This window comes from Stegodyphus dumicola, chromosome 4, assembly GCF_044657685.1.
Source record: "Stegodyphus dumicola isolate Sdum_Otavi_A_Nest chromosome 4, ASM4465768v1".
NCBI lineage: Eukaryota > Metazoa > Arthropoda > Arachnida > Araneae > Eresidae > Stegodyphus > Stegodyphus dumicola.
The window spans coordinates 229,309,962-229,328,935 of NC_140771.1; the positions used below are offsets into that span (position 1 = coordinate 229,309,962).

An 18,974-nucleotide genomic window follows, 5' to 3' on the forward strand; every position below is an offset into this window, starting at 1 on the left:
AAGGGCGAAAGCAAATTCATTGACATAGTTATCCCAGCTTTTATGAAAATTTTTAACATAACTACGGATAATTTTCACTATATTTCTGTTGACCCGTTCCGCTATATTTGATTGCGGCCGATACGGGACCATTTTTAAATGACGTATGCCCAGTTTTTGGCACATGTCTTCAAATATATTACTTACAAATTGAGGACCATTATCCGATATAACTTTTAGGGGCGCCCCGTATTTTAAAATATATTTATTTAAAATAGAATCGGTAACTAATTTCGCGGAGGCTCGTTTTAAGGGAACAATTTCGGTCCATTTACTAAAATGATCAACTATAACAAGGAGATAGCGACTTTTGTTTAACTGACTTTTTGGGAAAGGGCCCAATAAATCGATGCCGATTATTTCATTTGGAAATTCGGATTTAATACTATTTAGAAACCCGGCCGGGCGGAAATTAATATAATTAACGGCTTGACATGTTGGGCAGGACTGGACATACGCCCTTGTTAACTTTTGCAGTTCAGGAAAGTAGACTGCCTCGCGTACGCGTTGAGTAGTTTTTCGAATACCAGCATGAGAAGCTAAAGGGCTGTCATGGAGCTCTTGCAGGATATTTAATCTAAGACTAGCTGGGATAACAGGTCGAAATTCGTTGTTGGAATTCGTAGTTTTTGTATAAAACAATAGACCATCTATTAGTTCGTAATGGGCCGCCCTATTTCTTATCGCCACAATATCTTGGTGGCTAAAATTTTCAGGATCCTTCAAATACTCATAAATACTTCCAAACTCAGGATCCTTACCCAGTTCGGTTATTACAGTTTCTCGGGAATTTATTGTACACGCTGTCAGCATTGCAACTTTTACGGTATTACCCTGTTCGTCTAATTTAATTCGTGATAGGGCATCTGCTACGATATTTTCCTTTCCGGGGGTATGCTTGATTACCAGATTATATTCTTGCAGCTTGAGTGCCCATCATATTAACCTTGGGGATAAATTTTTTCCAGAGTACAATATAGTTACCGCCGCATGATCAGAATATACTGTTATCGGCGCCTTTCCAAAATGGAACTTTTGCACTGCTAACAGAACTGCAAGTGCCTCTCTCTCGGTCGCGGAATAGTTTCTTTGTGTTTAATTTAAAGTTCGGCTAAAAAATGCCACGGGCTGCTGATTTTGCGAAAGTACCGCTCCTACCGCATAATCCGAAGCATCCGCTGAAATTTCTAAATTTTCATCCTTTTCAGGAAATTTCAACACAGGGGCTTGCGTTAATGCTTGTTTTAATTTTTCGAAAGCACTATTGGCTTCGGCCGTCCACGAGAATCTTGCCTTTTTCCTTTTTAATTTTAACAATGGCTCAGCGATAGCCGCAAAATCTTTTATAAAGGACCTATAATATGAACAAAGTCCTAGAAAAGAAGAGAGCTTCTTTGCCGTGTTTGGAGTCGGATACTTTTGTACAGCGATTATTTTTGATTCATCTGTCTCGATCCCTTTTTGCGATATTTTGTAACCTAAATATTTTAATTCAGGGGCTGCAAATTTGCACTTTTCGACATTAACTTTTAGACCGGCCTCATTTAATAAAGAAAACACCTGTCTTAAATCCTGTATATGTTGGTCGAGATTATCACTAGTAATAATGATATCGTCTAAATAGATAAATGTGGACTTTCCAAGAACAGGTCTTAACACAATGTCCATGCATCGCTGAAATGTTGCTGGGGCGCCTGAAAGGCCAAACGGCATTCGCAAAAATGCATAAGTGCCAGACTTGGTTATAAAAGCAGTCTTAGGCACGTCCTCAGGCCTGATCCCTATTTGAAAATAACCATTCGTTAAGTCTAAAGTCGTCATAAATTTGGTTGATTTTATGTTCCTTAAAATTTCTTCTATAATCGGTAACGGATATACCGGATATTTCGTTATGGAATTTAATTTACGGTAATCAATAGCGAATCTCCACCTTTTTGGATGCTCCAAAGGATAATCATTATTTTTCTTACATAAAACCACCGGACTAGCATAACTACTTGAGATAGGCGTTACGATCTTTTTACGTAGCATATCGGTAATATGCCATTCTATAATTTTTTCCTTATTCTTATCATACCGGTATGGTTTTTGACGAACCGGCAATGCATCTCCGGTGTCAATACTATGGTTAGTAACCTGGGTAAATCCTGGAATATCACTAAATAAGGAAGCAAATTCATTTACCACTTGTCGGATTCTATCTTGCTCGTCATTAGGCAGGTGGTCAAGATTTAACCTTGGCGGTTCAACCTTTTCTACACGCACTGGTTTCATCGTCAGCTTAAGAGACGCTTCATTAAAATCCAGTGTAGCTTGTGCGTCTGAAAGAAAGTCTATTCCTAGTATTAAGTGTGCTTGCAAATTCTTTACTATAAAAAACATCACCTTTACTTGTTCGTCCTTGATACGGATGTACAAAGGTACTTTACCTACGCACTTACATTGTTCTCCTTGCGCCGCTAATACTGTTGTATTATCCGCATTATATATGCGGTATTTGCGAAAATACTTTCTAAAAAAGACTTCTGCCACACAGGAACACTGCGCGCCGGTATCCAGGAGTGCGGTGGCCGGGATATTATTTACCAAGACTTCAATCTTCGGAAGAGTTAAATTTTTCACCATTACTGTATTTAACTTGTAGGAAGAGGGGTTTTCGTGGCCTTCGGATTTCCGCACCCTCTCGTCAGCAGAAATCCGTTTTAGTTTAAATTATTTTTCCTTTCGGTGCTTTCCTTCTTTCTCCACTGGCCTTGAGACTTTTTTCCTGGGTTGCTATTGAACTGTCGACGTTCGCCGGCTGTTTTTGAATGCTCGGGTTTCCTTGCCCACTGATTCGCTTTTTCTCCGTAGCCATGTGCTTGAGTTTGCTGTAGTCTTGGCGTACCAAATTGGTTTCGCTGTTGATATTGGCGTCTTCTTTCGACGTCCGCCGTTCTTCTACTTTCAAACTGGATTGCTAGCTCAAATAATTTTTCCAGTGTAGTCGGATTTCTCAATTCAATAAAGTCTTGCACTTGGGGTAGTAACCTCGGCAAAATCACTTGAATTATTTCAGGATCCGGACGGTTTCCATACAAGAGCTTGAAAACGTGAATTTTTCTTAAAATAAAACTCGAGAGGTTTTCCATTCTTTGTTGATATATACTGAAAAGTTCTGTTTCTAATTTCGCACGATCCCTTACAACAGGGAAGGCTTTTAGTAGGGCAGTCTTGAAATTTTCGTAGGTATAGGTGGGACTTCCTGCTTGACCCAAGAGACTTCTGCCGATACATTTGAACCAGTTAAGCGCTTGGCCCCTCAAAGCGCTGGTAGCTAAGGTAACTTTTTGAAACTCGTGCACGGGGTAGAGCATGAAGTGGTCATCCAATTTTTCCAAAAAACTGGTTACCTGTGAGTTTCCATTAAACGTTGCTTCTGGTTTCATCGAAGCGCGCATGGTCTGGACAATGTACCCAAATCCTTCCAGGGCGGCAGCTGGCATTTCTGGATTCTGAGCCGTTTCTGCAGGCAGCACAGGTTCTTCTTGAAACTCGGCCATGGTTATTCTTCGTCGGGCGCCACTATCAGGTTCAATGTTTCTTCTAACCTTCTTCGGAAACATACAATGACCTGACTAGAACAGAGAGCTTACTAAAGCTATGTTCACTAATTGTAGTAAGTAGACAGGATACAGACGAAGGGTATACAAAACCCTTTATTTTTTTTTCTTTATATACAATGACTTCCGTACTTCGGAATACAATGACCCTCCACTCGGGGTCTAACTTAAAAGATATCAAAATAAAACTAAACTCTAATTTAACTTTAGAATAAGATTGGCCTTATAATAACAGGAAGCGTATGTAGCACAGAGACTGTGAACACTACAATACGTTTAATTTATCAAGAGGATTAAAACCTCTGGCCTGGAAGGCAAAGTAGCAACGGCTTAACTTCTAAGGTAAGCGGCCTGCTTCGAACTCACGGCTTCCTCTCTTCTGCTTGGCAAAAAGGCCACACTTAAATACTTGGCGTTCGCCAGACAACTTTGCATAAACTCCTTCACGCTTATAATTCTGGCCGGAAGTAGAAAATAAGAAGTGATAGTAAAGATTTAAAATAAAATAAACGTTAGTAAAACTTAAGATCCTTACATGTCTAGGTAGTAAAGCTATTAACAGTTTCAAAAGCGAAATAGTTTATCAGCACATGAAACTAATTCGATAATTGGGCACTGGAAAAAAATACTATCCAATTGCCCATAATTTTCAAATATCCAGATAACTTGTGTCCCCGAAATGTCTGGAAAACCGAAGTTCCACTGTAATTAAACTCAGTCGCAACTCCTCACTAAACATGTACCTAATGCTGTCTCTTCTAACGTGGTGAAAGCTCCATTTGAAGCGCTGTTGCCAAAATGGGAGAAAGGGGAAGAGAAAATCATATAGCCTAGAGCTGAGAAACTGCATTTGTATGCAAGTCTTGAGTGGAATATGCTTAGCTATCATAATTTAAAATTTTCTCTATAAATGTTGAAGCATAACTGTGTTTATCTTGTAAAGTTACGGTTTTTCAATTACTTTGACTTAGCACGTTAAATATCTCCCATATCTTGAAGCTGTCTTGACAAAATTTGTTATGTAGAGAAATTATCTGATAGCGTTATAAAAAAAAATTAGGTGAATGATTTTATGATTTATGGAAATTTAAATTTTATTTTGATTCTGAATTATTTAATTTAAGGCTTTAATTTTGGGGAAAAACAGATGCTTCTGGAAATATTATTTAGTTTAAAAGAGTATTATTTATTTTCCTCTATTTGTAAATCTTGTACAAACTTTTATTCATTGTGAAAGAAGCAGGGAAAGGGAGGCAATTTTCGCCAAGTCATGATTTCGCGCGCTTTAGAATGTTCGAGAAAGAATTTTCATTTGTTAGTTGACCTTAAGAGAGGAAAGTACGTGACGGAAAGGTCAAAGGTTGCTACTTGTCTTTCAATGTAAGTCATTCAGGTTTTTGGCGATTGAGGGTCGGGTTGTTGGTTAAGTGAAGAAGGGCGCGCATGCGCGATCACCCTTATTTCCGCATTCTGGAGTTGAAAACGAAGATTTTGCCATAATTAAGGGGGCGATAAGTGAAGCCATAGTGGGAGCCCGTTTTGGGAAGGAGACGAAGGAAATTCGAGTTGGAGACACACTTACTTTTGGCTGACTCTCGGACTGACTCGCTGATTTTTAGGCTTGCTGGACAAAATGTAAGTGACTCCGAGAGGTGTTTTCCGGCGGGGAGCGGCAAATATGCTCCCCGGCCGCATTTGGTTAAGAGGCGAGACACACTTACTCTTGACCGGAGAAAGGAAAAGATTTAGTCGGCATCGAGCAGTGCTTCCGGCGGGGAGCGGCAATTATGCTCCCCGGCCGCGGGTTTTCTCAAAATGCGAAGAAAAAAAAAACTGTTGAGCGAGTAACAAAAAAATTAACAGAGACTTGGGTCTCTATCTGTATCGGCAAAAGTCAGGACGATGTCCTCTGAACTCCGACTTGAAAACAGAAGGAATTATGTCACCTTAGTCAACTGGAAGCCTGCGTTAGCCGTTCTCTAAAATGCCTAGCTTAATTGTCTACGTTTTCCTTGGTGGAGCTGAGAGTCTGGGCAGACAGCCGTGCGGTGTAAGCTGTTCTCTTGCTTCCAGTGGGAACAATTTTCTTCTATGGAAACCAGTAGCAGGCGTAAGATTTGACGGTATAGCTGATGTAATTTATTGTCGTGCCGATTCGAGTTTCTGTCTTGCGGATTTGCCAAGTGACGTAAGGATAGAGCTAAGATATGAGCTCTCCTCCACTTCAAGATGTCCCCTCAAGATAAGTATTATTTTTTTGGTGTGTTGGAACTTTAGGCAAGTTTTTCCAAAAACGTCCTTAGCAGTAAAAACAACGTCGAATCCAAAATTTAACTCTCAGGCCATAAATTGTTTCCCTTTCCTTTCTTTTAAATCACCAGACAAACCTTAAGTTTTTTATGAATTTAAATGAACAGACTCTCAGATGAGGTTAAGATTTTTCTTATTGTGTTGTAATTGAATAAACTGATATTTAATCTGGAACCTCTTACAGTATGTTTTCTTTATATATTTAATATGAACTTTTCCTTTATATCTTGTATATGTTTTATGTTTTCGATCCTCTCACGGCGCGGTCCCGGAATGCATTTTTTTCACAACGCAAAAATGCTGTACACGTTTCACTATACGATTACTACCTTTAACGGCAAGTAGTTTCATATTTAACATTTTTATATGAATTTAAGATATAACATTGTTGCCGTGACCTCTGCTTAGTGAAGGATCGAATCAGTAACTGATTTTGTGAATTTATTTATTTTGTGTAATTTACTTTTTAAGGAGGGAGTTAAAATTTATGTGCTAGGATTAATTAGAGTTTTTGATTTGTGTTTGCTTATTTGTTAATACGAGAGTGATAAAGTTTGAAAATGTGTGTGAATTTCAGGAATTTTGGACTTTAACGTTAGGCACACAGAATTGAACTTTAAAGTTAGGAAAAATATATATTTTTAATGTAGGAGAATAGATACTGTATATTTTTACTGTAGAAAATCCTTCAGTGTTTTCTGGATGTATACTTTTGATTTCTGATTTCTGATACAAGATGGAAAATGAATTATTTCACGATAATCCTATGCTATTTGTGTATCCTTGTATAAAGTTTCGAGTGCTTGTCGGTAAAAACTGGACTCATTTTTTTGAGCACTTCTAAGAAAAAGAGATTAAAGACTCTAATTATTTTACTGAATGAGACAAGCCATAGCTATGCGTAGCTAGAAATTTTTTTTGTGTGTGTTTTTGCTAATTATTTAACCTAGAATCTTGTGAAATGTATAATTGTGAGGGGTAACGTTAGAGAAATTTTGATTTTTTTGACTTATTTGAATAATATTTTGTGAAATGTATGTAATGTTTTCATGATTCTCTAGCGTAGTATATTATTGCGTTTTGATTTACAATGTTTTGTTATAATTCCAGTATATTGTGTAATGTGTTAGAAAATTTAATTTAGTATTGAGCAATGAATTTTATAAGTTCTGATGGCATAATGATACAAATGAATGAGTTAAAAAAATTGAAGGTTATTTTTCAATTGCAAAATTCTGTTTTAAGTGAACATGGGTTAGATTTGAATTTTTGCCTGAGATCAGCAATAGTGATGTTTGCATATTTAATTTTTTTGGATTGAATTCTTCAGCTTGAGTGAAGTTCTAATTAGTTTAATGAGTCAGAGTAATTGAGATTACTTATCTTCTGACTTTTAAGTTTGTGAAGAGTTGTCATGTGAGAAAATTTTAAACAGTAGAAATTTAGTCTTGTGAATTGTAGAAAGTGAAGTTAATGAGAATTTTGTGACAACGGGAATTTGTTTTGTGAAAAAGTTTGAAATAAGTTTGAGAAGATTAGTTACTTATGCTCCGTACTCATGTGTGGGAATTTTCTGTTGATTACAAGTAGTTTGTCTTGAATTTGCTAGTGAATCGTAATAGATTTGATCTGAGTTCTTGAATTTTCTTTCTTGGTTGGACTTGTTGCTGAATTTCGGGTTAATTCTTGTTTTGGCTTAAGTTTTGTATTTGAATTGGTAGTATCAAGATAGTTGTATCAGGTTTTTGTTTTGTTTTGGTGGTTTCTGCCAAGGTCCGTAAAATGTAAGTTCTCTGATGTTTGGTTTCTGTGGAAGAATTGAGATTTCTGTGGTCATAGGAAAATAGTAGAATTTGAGTTATGGATTTCATTTGTGTGATTTTTAGGGATTTTGAGTTACGAGTTATGAGTATTTTTTTTAGTTTAGCACTTTTGAGAACTTTGCATTTGTTGCTTGCAGTTAGGTCTTGCGTGAAGTAATGTCCTGAAAGCTCGTTTTCTTGTAAATACTTGCACTTCATGGTGGCACTTGACCTCTTACACCGGGAGAAACAGGAACTTGTTATCTGAGAAAACTATTGTTGTATCTTTTTTCATTGTGTTGGTTCAGACTGTTAACGTTTCAGTCAGCGCACTTTTCTTTCCGAGATAAGAGATCTTATGTTCTCTTTCAACGTGTCTGGAGGTTTGCTTGATACGTAAAGTTTGGGTCTGTCATTCATAATACAGCGCTTTTCTCAGCTTACATGGACGCGGTAAAGAGTTACTTTGTTTCTTTTGTTTGGGTGGAGGTGTTGCTGAAGGCTGCTACTTAGGTTACTATACAACGTTTTGGAAGAGTCTGATGCAGAATAGATCTCAGTTTTTGCCAAAAATTGGGGGGTTTGTTTTGAACAGTTTTTTGATTTGTGATATTTTATTTAGTGTTCTAGTAACGTGCTTCAGTCCAGCTTTGATTGATTTCTTTGACTAGGTTGAATTTTTTTTTCTCGTGGACTTAAGGGATTTTTAGAATTACTGAAATTTTTGTTGTCTAACTAAGGGGACTTAAATATGGTGTTGTTACTCACTAGTGTTTACTTTGAGGTTTGAAATTTTTAGCGGCACTTCACTCTTGCTGGTTGATTTTTTTTGGCTTGATTTGAATTACAGTGAAATATTTTTGACTTGATAGGGTTTAACGTAATGACTATTTGTGTATTTGTTTAGGTATTGCAATTTAAAATTTTTTTTGTTTAGGTATCACCGATCTCATTGCTCATTTGAATTATGTACGAAATTTTTACAGTTTAATTGTATTTTCATTTTATGTGTATATGTGTATCTTGGTAGTATTTGTAAATTTTTGGCCAAACGTTATTTTGTACATGCATTAGGTTGTATTATTATTATTATTTTTGTGTGTCTTGGATAAAATTCTAATTGGTATTTGCACAGCGTATTCGTTATGTTCATTCTCGGAATTGATTTTGGTTGGATTGAATTTTTGGACAATCACGTTTTCCTTTTTTCTGATTTTTTTGTGTGGGGTATTTTCGGCTGGTTCCGAGGTTCCTTGTGTTGTAACGTTCTTTTCTTTTCTAATGCTTGGCCCTGATCAGGCCGCTTTTGTTCTTAGACGTGATTGTTTGGCATTCATTCCTGGAAGTTATTGAATTTCGTAGTACTTAAGGGGGTCTTTACTCCTTTTTTTGAATACGTTCATGTGACATATTTTATTTGGAATTGTTTGAATTATTAGTGTGTTTATTTTCTCAGGAACGTATTTTATGTATCTGCGGCGCGTTAATTATCTTATTGATTGATCTTAGACATATTTTGTTTGTGATTAACGCCTTATATTTTATTTTTATTTTTGTATGTGTTCTGAGTATTTCTAGGTTTAATTAATTAAGTGATTTAATTGATGTTTTGATTAATTATTTTTGATGATCTTCCTTGAGTATTTTAATTAGTAATTGCTTTGATTAATCTTGTTGTTTTACTTGCACATTTTGGACTTTACATTTAATGTGTCAGTAACGTCACTGTACCAAGGAGTCGTATGAAATATTGTTACATTATGTTATCCTTTAGCCTTATTGCACAGTATGAGTCATGGTATTTCAAGAAGTATCTGTCTGCTAAATTTTGGTAAACCAAAATTTAATTCCTTAGGGGAAAGGAATGTTATGTAGAGAAATTATCTGATAGCATTATAAAAAAAAATTAGGTGAATGATTTTATGATTTATGGAAATTTAAATTTTATTTTGATTCTGAATTATTTAATTTAAGGCTTTAATTTTGGGGAAAAACAGATGCTTCTGGAAATATTATTTAGTTTAAAAGAGTATTATTTATTTTCCTCTATTTGTAAATCTTGTACAAACTTTTATTCATTGTGAAAGAAGCAGGGAAAGGGAGGCAATTTTCGCCAAGTCATGATTTCGCGCGCTTTAGAATGTTCGAGAAAGAATTTTCATTTGTTAGTTGACCTTAAGAGAGGAAAGTACGTGACGGAAAGGTCAAAGGTTGCTACTTGTCTTTCAATGTAAGTCATTTAGGTTTTTGGCGATTGAGGGTCCGGTTGTTGGTTAAGTGAAGAAGGGCGGGCATGCGCGATCACCCTTATTTCCGCATTCTGGAGTTGAAAACGAAGATTTTGCCATAATTAAGGGGGCGATAAGTGAAGCCATAGTGGGAGCCCGTTTTGGGAAGGAGACGAAGGAAATTCGAGTTGGAGACACACTTACTTTTGGCTGACTCTCGGACTGACTCGCTGATTTTTGGGCTTGCTGGACAAAATGTAAGTGACTCCGAGAGGTGTTTCCCGGCGGGGAGCGGCAAATATGCTCCCCGGCCGCGTTTGGTTAAGAGGCGAGACACACTTACTCTTGACCGGAGAAAGGAAAAGATTTAGTCGGCATCGAGCAGTGCTTCCGGCGGGGAGCGGCAATTATGCTCCTTGTCCGCGGGTTTTCTCAAAATGCGAAGAAAAAAAAAAACTGTTGAGCGAATAACAAAAAAATTAACAGAGACTTGGGTCTCTATCTGTATCGGGAAAAGTCAGGACGATGTCCTCTGAACTTCGACTTGAAAACAGAAGGAATTATGTCACCTTAGTCAACTGGAAGCCTGCGTTAGCCGTTCTCTAAAATGCCTAGCTTAATTGTCTACGTTTTCCTTGGTGGAGCTGAGAGTCTGGGCAGACAGCCGTGCGGTGTAAGCTGTTCTCTTGCTTCCAGTGGGAACAATTTTCTTCTATGGAAACCAGTAGCAGGCGTAAGATTTGACGGTATAGCTGATGTAATTTATTGTCGTGCCGATTCGAGTTTCTGTCTTGCGGATTTGCCAAGTGACGTAAGGATAGAGCTAAGATATGAGCTCTCCTCCACTTCAAGATGTCCCCTCAAGATAAGTATTATTTTTTTTGGTGTGTTGGAACTTTAGGCAAGTTTTTCCAAAAACGTCCTTAGCAGTAAAAACAACGTCGAATCCAAAATTTAACTCTCAGGCCATAAATTGTTTCCCTTTCCTTTCTTTTAAATCACCAGACAAACCTTAAGTTTTTTATGAATTTAAATGAACAGACTCTCAGATGAGGTTAAGATTTTTCTTATTGTGTTGTAATTGAATAAACTGATATTTAATCTGGAACCTCTTACAGTATGTTTTCTTTATATATTTAATATGAACTTTTCCTTTATATCTTGTATATGTTTTATGTTTTCGATCCTCTCACGGCGCGGTCCTGGAATGCATTTTTTTCACAACGCAAAAATGCTGTACACGTTTCACTATACGATTACTACCTTTAACGGCAAGTAGTTTCATATTTAACATTTTTATATGAATTTAAGATATAACAAATTTATGTTGTTGTAATATCTAAAATTATCTTTTCAGATACTGCAACGATTATAAAATGTGTTTACGTTTCTTTTCTGAAGCACTTAAAATGGTGTCTTCCTGTTTCCGCGTTTGCCAAAAACGTTCCTGTTTCCGCGAAATCATCAATCTTCATCAATCCCCTTTTCCAAAGGGGGGGGGGAACTGGGCCTCGGCTTCTCCCGTTCTATAGGAAAGCAAAAAATAAAACATTAGATTAAAAAAAAAAGAAATTTTAAAAGAGATAATTGGAAAGTATTTGCTATCTCAGATCTTTCCATGAATGAAGATCACCTTTATTTAGAATTTCAGAAGAATATTATTATTACTTTAGAAAATTTAATATTGTACTTAAAAGGGGACAAACAGATGTTCAAACTCTGCAATGATTTTGTCAACGAACTAAAAGATTAAATTTCCTTAAGTAAAAATAATATTCTTCTGAAATTCTGCATAAAGGTGAGTTATAATAAAATCTTTTAGAATAATATTCGTTACGAAAAGAAAAGTGGATTAAAATAAAATTCACTACGAATATCATAGCAGCTTCGGACTAACCATGATAACACCTGAACCTCGATTGAATGGACTTGCTTCACTTGCATTTATCGGAATATCCAAATACATTAATAGAAATCATTGATAAATTTGTCATTCGTCAAAGATACATTTGTTAGTTTCAAAGATTTAATTCAAAAGTTTCAGCGGTATGGCACCCGATTCAGCAGTGATTGTATATATTTGCCATAATAATTTAAAATAATTAATTATGTATATATATATATGTAAGTAGTTATTAAAAGTAAATATAAGCAGTTATATTTACTTTTATTTATAAAATTAAAACTACTAGTATTTAAATAATACTTTTATTTTAAACAATTCAGTTTTATGTATACATGTATATAATGAAATTGGAAAATATTAACAAGTTATTTAATATTATTTCATTTTACAATGCTCTTTTTCTAAGTTTCCTACTCACTTAGCTTCTTTTTCAAGAGAAACTATACTTTGTGAGTCACTTGCAATTCCAACTCTAAACGCGGTTCGCAATTAAATTAAATTTATAATTTGGTCGCAATAGTAAAACTTTGGAAACACTGGTTCAACAATTGTAAGTGAATTCAAGTAAAGTCAACTACATTAAGACAACTATCAAGTGACTTTGGTTTATCGTGACGGTGATATTTTAAAAGATTGATTAAGATAAGATTTGAAAATAACAGCGAATATTGAAACAGAGTTATAAATAGAACTCAACTAAACATTTCGAGAGAAGCCAACACTAAAACACAATGTCAAGTGAAGACTAACTTATTCACAAATAAATTGTCCAGCTCTTCTTAACGACATCACCAGCATTTTTCAATCAGCATCAACATCACCAGCATTTTTGAGCGCAAAATATATTTATTAAAAATTTGTGCAACCTCTATTACAATATCCGATAATATGGAAAATATAGATCAATTATTGTAGGTAAAGTTATCGTCCTCGTTATGTGAGGATCTTGCTAGCGGCTAGTTTCTCTATTCGAAAGTTCTACAGCATTATGGCGTGTTGTTCCGTCGGAAACAATCTGCAGACTGAATTAGCCACGCCTCCTTAAATTTTCAGTTGTATTTTATGGAGTTAAAGGCACTCCGTAAATTAACGGACTCCGTAAATTAACGGCACTCCGTAAATTAACGTCCTAGCCTAGCGCACTCCGTAAATTAACTTCCTTGATTCTTGATCTTTGAAAAGAAATACAAGATCACTAGTCCGTCAGCCTTCCTGAAATCGAATGGCTTTGACGACAGACAAATTGCAGAACGCTAAAATCTCTTTCTGGCCATGAAACTATGTCTCTTGTTTATACTGTCAACCGGAACGAATTATTGCGATTTCAGATCATGTCGCCTCATGCATCGTAGCAGCTTGAAAACAGTGGCTTGCACACACGATTTCCTTATCTCTGTGTGATCCGCTGCAATTTCTAAAGAACAAATAAGAAAAACCAGTCTAAATCCCTAATTATTGTACTTGTTTATATATTTGCATAAAAATGATTGTTTGCATTACTTGCATGTTTTTAATAATTTAAATGGAGGTTTCTGATAAACTGCATATAAAACTGATAGTACTCATATTAGTGATTAAAGCGTTTATAAAATAAAAGAGGCAAGATTTAAAAAAAATCCATAATCTTTATATTAAATAATATATGTTATCAGATAAAAACTGGTATTTTTAAACATAAATAAAATAATCATTTAAAATCCTAATAATATGAAATCAAATTGTACATTTTATGCTATTTATGCTATGTCTAATTTAGTGCTCTAATTATAGATTGCATTTTGGACTGCGCTTGAGAATGGTTGGATGAAGAATCCACTACACCTTCATTCAACAGAGGTAAATGAAATATTAGTTAATTTCTGAAATCATACATATTGCTATTTTTCAAAGATGTGTTAATTTATTACCAATTATGCTCATAGAAATATAAAAGCATTCTGTAAAAAATACAATTTTTATTTTACACATGCAAAGGTGGATATTTATATTGCTTAATGCTACCTCATATTTTAATTAATATTAATTGCTTTAGTACAGAATCAAATTATTTGCCAATTAAAATGAGGTTTTTGGCACAACTATTTATTTTCTATTTATAGTTTCGATGAATGTATTCAAAGTATGATCTATCTACGTGAGAAAAAGAAATTTCCCAATAACATATTTCCGTACTGATCCTCATTAGTTTGACCAGTTTATGATAATTAAGTGCACGAGCTAAGAAGTGAAGTATAAGTGAATATAGTATTTAGGATGTCGAATGATAATACTTAAACAATTTCAACTGATTTTCTTACGTTTATGAGAAACACTCGGAATATTTTCTGTAAAATGTTAAATGTGAAATTAAAGTAAAATTTAAATTTTAATGAAAAAACTCATTAAGATAGTATTGGCAGGCTAATTCTTCTAATGCAGTAAGTGAACTAAAATATAAAATACGTGTTTTCAAGTTAGCTGGTCTTCAACTAATTATTTTAGTAGTATTTTAACAGCTATTTCCAAAAGAGAAAAAGATGAACTCAGTTTATGTATACCACATTATGTAGTGAAGTTGAAAAAAAAATGTCTGATGTGGACACTATATCATAGTACGGCCTATTAAACTGGACACACATTTTGCTGTCCTTCATTTATTCTTATTTCCTCGAGTTTCGTCAGAAATATGCTTTTATTTAATCAATTAAGTTCTCATTTCGCGGCAAGGAAAAACACGTAAAAACTCAAAAACTACTAATTAAAATTTGTGAAATACAGAAAACATTAAAATATCAAACACAGTTAAAAGCAGTTTAAAAAACATTTTTTACAAAACAATTAGAGTATGTTCGTAAAAACAAGCAGTTCCGTTAACGGGCAGAAACGCAACATTTTCGGTGCACAAAACTGGAAGTTAACTTTTTGTCCCACTTGGCAAAAATACAACAAAGTTGGTGCACCAACTGACTTAATTCACAATTTAACTAGGCGTTTCAATTGTAAAATGTGTAGACATCGCTAAGGCCAGCGCCACTTAAATTTTTAATTGTTAATAATATCTACAACTATTACATGCAGATCAAATAAAGGCAAAAAAACATTAACCGGAAGATAAGAACAATATAATTCAATCGCCTTTAAAGTGAAAAATAAACAATTTACTAACCTGTAAGAATAAAAATTCTAAGCTCACCGAAGAATTCGGTTAGAGAGTGGGGATGTGTAATAAAATCAACATTTTCAATCCTACTTACACGGTCAATTTTGTATTATGTAATTTATTTCCATGTTTTTAAAATACCATTCAAAAAACCATTGAACAATATATGTATCAGAAACAGTATTGAACAACACTGTGCAGAATTTAATATTGATAAATATTTATATCAAAAAGGAAAACATTACTTATCTGGCTTTTATCAGTTATCTCAAATGAAAATCGATTTCGCTTGGGAAAAAAAAAAAAAAAAAAAAAAATAGTGAACTTGTAAGAGTTAAACGGTAGATGAAAGTTCGTTACATACACTAAGAAAAATGAATAGTTTTTAAGATTATAATACTCCTTGATATTAGTTATAACTGTTCTTTGGACAAAATTAAACAAAGTAAAAAAAAAAAAAAAAACACTTCTGTTTGGCGTTTGTTTAATTTTTTTGAAGGCATCAAATGCAGGTCCCTCATCATCAGGTGAAAAGATGTTCTTCAAAGAAAAAAGCTGCATTTGTATTAAAAGTCAAACAGTAAAACGAACACGGATGTAGCGCCATCTGGCCACGGGAAAATTAACATTAATGGTGTCTTTAAAGAGTCACGAAGAACTGGATTGGAATTAAATTCATTAAGTACGCAATATAAATCTTTATTCGTAGGAAAAGCTTCAAGGAAATCCAATTTACTGACTAAAGATTCTTTCTGGACAATTTTTGCAGAACCAAATTCAAACTTGAGGTTAAATTTCCATCAATGATTAACTATCGAAGATTCTTTATTTCTTCTTTTGGGACATAAGATCCATATTCCTTGATGCGAAATTTTAACACTGTTTCAGTTTGACTAATATATGTCAAACAACGTTATCAGGACCTGCTATAAATTCTGAAAGGATTAAAATTAAAAATGGAATAGAACACTTAGAATCTAACAGTGGATTTTATTGATAGGTGAGTGAATGATTTGAAAAATGAACTTCTGGAGAATGTATTCCGTGCAATATTGTAACTAATGGAAAAATGAAATGGAACAACATCTATTATTTCTAACAGAGGGATGTCATATTTCATGGCAAGATACATTTTTTAAAGGGATTATCGATAACCACATGAGAAAATCCTCAGTCAGTGGCAAATTATTTTAAATAATGTAGTTCCTTTAGGATTCTGAGGAGTAAACTTTGATATTGAGTAATTAAAGTAAAAATAAGTCATATTTTGCTTAGTGTGTGATATGATTTATATGGGGAGGCAAACAAACACGGAAAGTGGTTGCAGTAAACAGTAGTGTTAATCATGTGGTTAGACATGTTTCTCTCTTCTCTTAATTTTTCCTACAAAGTGGTATTTTCGAGAACATTCTTCTATTTTTCTTGTTTTCCCACTCGAGCCATTTTGTTTTTTCGCACCGCCATTCTTGGTAGTTGCTGGATTATTTCATTTTCAGAATCTTCTTACTTTCAGGATCTTTCACGAGATCCTCTTACTTCTCTAATCTTCGTTCACTTTGTCGTATTTTCTTTTGTGTATTTGTTCGTTAATTCTTTGGTGCATCAATCGTGTTTCGTTTTGTATTGCATTCTTTAAAATTCTCGTTATAAAACTTTTCCTATTTTCGTTCCGTATTTTCACTGTTTTGTGCTATTTTATACATTTAGTGATCATCTTTTCGTGCTTATTCTCTTTTCTGTTTAGTATGTCAACAGACCAGAAACGATTTTGCAGGTTACGTTTTAAGCGTATAAAATTCATGAACCATCGCCATTTTTTACTCAAATGCAAACATCAGAATATCTTTCCCAAATTTATTCTGAAGTCAAATGCAATCTCAAATCTTCTGTTCAAGTTTCGAAAGTTATACTTAAATTCAACTTGCCACTTATTCCTCCCATTATAGGAAACACGCGCAGTAATTAGTCTAAAACTAAATATGAATTATATTAAATTAATTTGAAAATTACCATTTCTACTTTAAAGTTTTCCTCTTCGGATCATAAATCTTGGTTTAGAGCAGAAGTTGTTTGTCAACGCAGTAAAAACGGCCTTGTTTTTAAGTTCCAAAATCTCATAATCCAGTCGTCTAGCTCTGCCCCTTCTGTTATTCCCATTATTAATATCTATAATTTTTATCTTTCGGAGAATCAGATGAAAGTATTCGATGATATCTTCAACTTCTCAAAGATAATCTGAACCTTCAGCTCATCAAATCATTGCTTCTTATGAAAAACTTTCAAACTCTATAAAATTTCAGAAACATAGAAAGATATAAACCACCACTTAATTACTCATAACGTGAAGTCATTCTAATACTGACTTCATCGACTTACATTTTCTAACTTAGCGACAGCATTATCTACTTCGGCGAAATATGTAGTTCCTAGATTTTTCTCCTTTACTACATAACAGTATTTACGCTATTGAATATTCTTATGAAATCATTCATAAACTTAAAGCTATTCCTCACTTAGCCACAATTATGGTTTCTTTTGATGTTACATTAAATGTTATCTAATATTGCAGACGAAGAAGCACTGAAGTGCTTTGAAGCTAGTCTTTGAAACTTCCATTTTTCCACATACTGAAACTGGAGCTAATATCATTCATTAAAGTCTCTTTGAGTCAAACCTTCTTTGTTTTCAAAAACAAAGATTGTCGCTTAAGTGAAATTAAGAAAGATTATCTGTGGGTAAACACCGCAGTACTGTACCTGCTGACAAATACGTGCGCTAATTTGAGGCCAAATCATTTGAGGAAGTGTTATTTCGTCTAAGTCGCTTAATTCGGCACTACGTAGCCCACACTTTAGCGCTTTTTGATGGTAATAAATTAGATTTATCCCAAATTTTATCTATGATAAATTTGATTGATCCAGCTATCGAGTTCACTTTTGAAACTTAATGCGGTAATATCCTTCCGTTCCTTGATTCATTCTTATAATTTACAATGAAACTGATATTAGCACTTCTTACCATAGTGTACAGAAAATTGATAAAGATACGTTCTTTTTACTCTTATGTAATTGCTACCAAGATGGGAGTGGTTAGTGACTTTGACCTGCTGCACCAATGGCCCACTTCGAATCCTGCAGAGGACATGGACATAAACTGTCTGTCCGTTCGTAGGAGGCGGCAACGGTGGCCCACCAATTTGATACCTCCATAATAATGTGACCACCACTTCCGGCATTAATAATGGAAAAATCCCATAATGAATAATGCCACTGGAGGCTATTTTTCATTCTTAAGGTTGAAGTTCTCAAAGCTCAATTAATTATCCTCCTCATAATCTCTTTTTGCTAATGAACTCAATTATTTGAAATCAGTTGCCATTAAATGAGGATTTTCTCCCATGTCTATTGATATAGCGTTTAAAAACATTCCTCTTGTCATGAAATAAGGCATTCCACTATTAGAAGTAACATTAATATAGTACTTATTGTTCTTCAATTTCAGTCTTCTGTCAGTTACAAAATTGTACGAGCTGTATTCTCCAGAAGTTCAATTTTGAAGTCATTTTATCACCTAACAAAATCCACTATTCGATTCTTCTTTCGATTTTCGAAGATTTCGTTTCTGCCTTTAATTATTTCGGAATTTATAGCATATCTTGCTAATGTGGTTTCAGATATATCAACCAAACCAAAAGTGCATTTTATTTTCGCATCAAGGAACATGAATCTTATGTCCGAAAAGGAGAAATAAACAGATCTTCAACAGCTAATCGAACATGGAAATCTGATCACAGTTTTGTGTTTGGGTCTGCAAAAATTATCCAAAAAAACTTCTTTATCGGTGGATTGGATTTTCTTACGCTTTTCACATTCACAAAGATTTAGCATGTTTAGTTAATAACCCCAATTGCAATCATGTTCCTCCTAGGGCTTTTAAAGTGTTCTTTCT

General features: G+C 34.5%; 1 pseudogene across 3 annotated transcripts in view; it reads left to right on the forward strand.

The window, feature by feature from the left end:
• The window catches only part of LOC118187875 (toll-like receptor Tollo pseudogene), a 501,926-nt pseudogene that overhangs the window by 346,938 nt on the left and 136,014 nt on the right, over positions 1 to 18,974 (forward strand). For all 3 annotated transcript variants that reach the window (XR_015040894.1, XR_015040893.1, XR_015040895.1), the window contains exon 4: positions 13,658 to 13,723. The product of XR_015040894.1 is annotated as a toll-like receptor Tollo pseudogene, transcript variant X2 (transcript). The remainder of the gene's footprint in view (positions 1 to 13,657; positions 13,724 to 18,974) is intronic.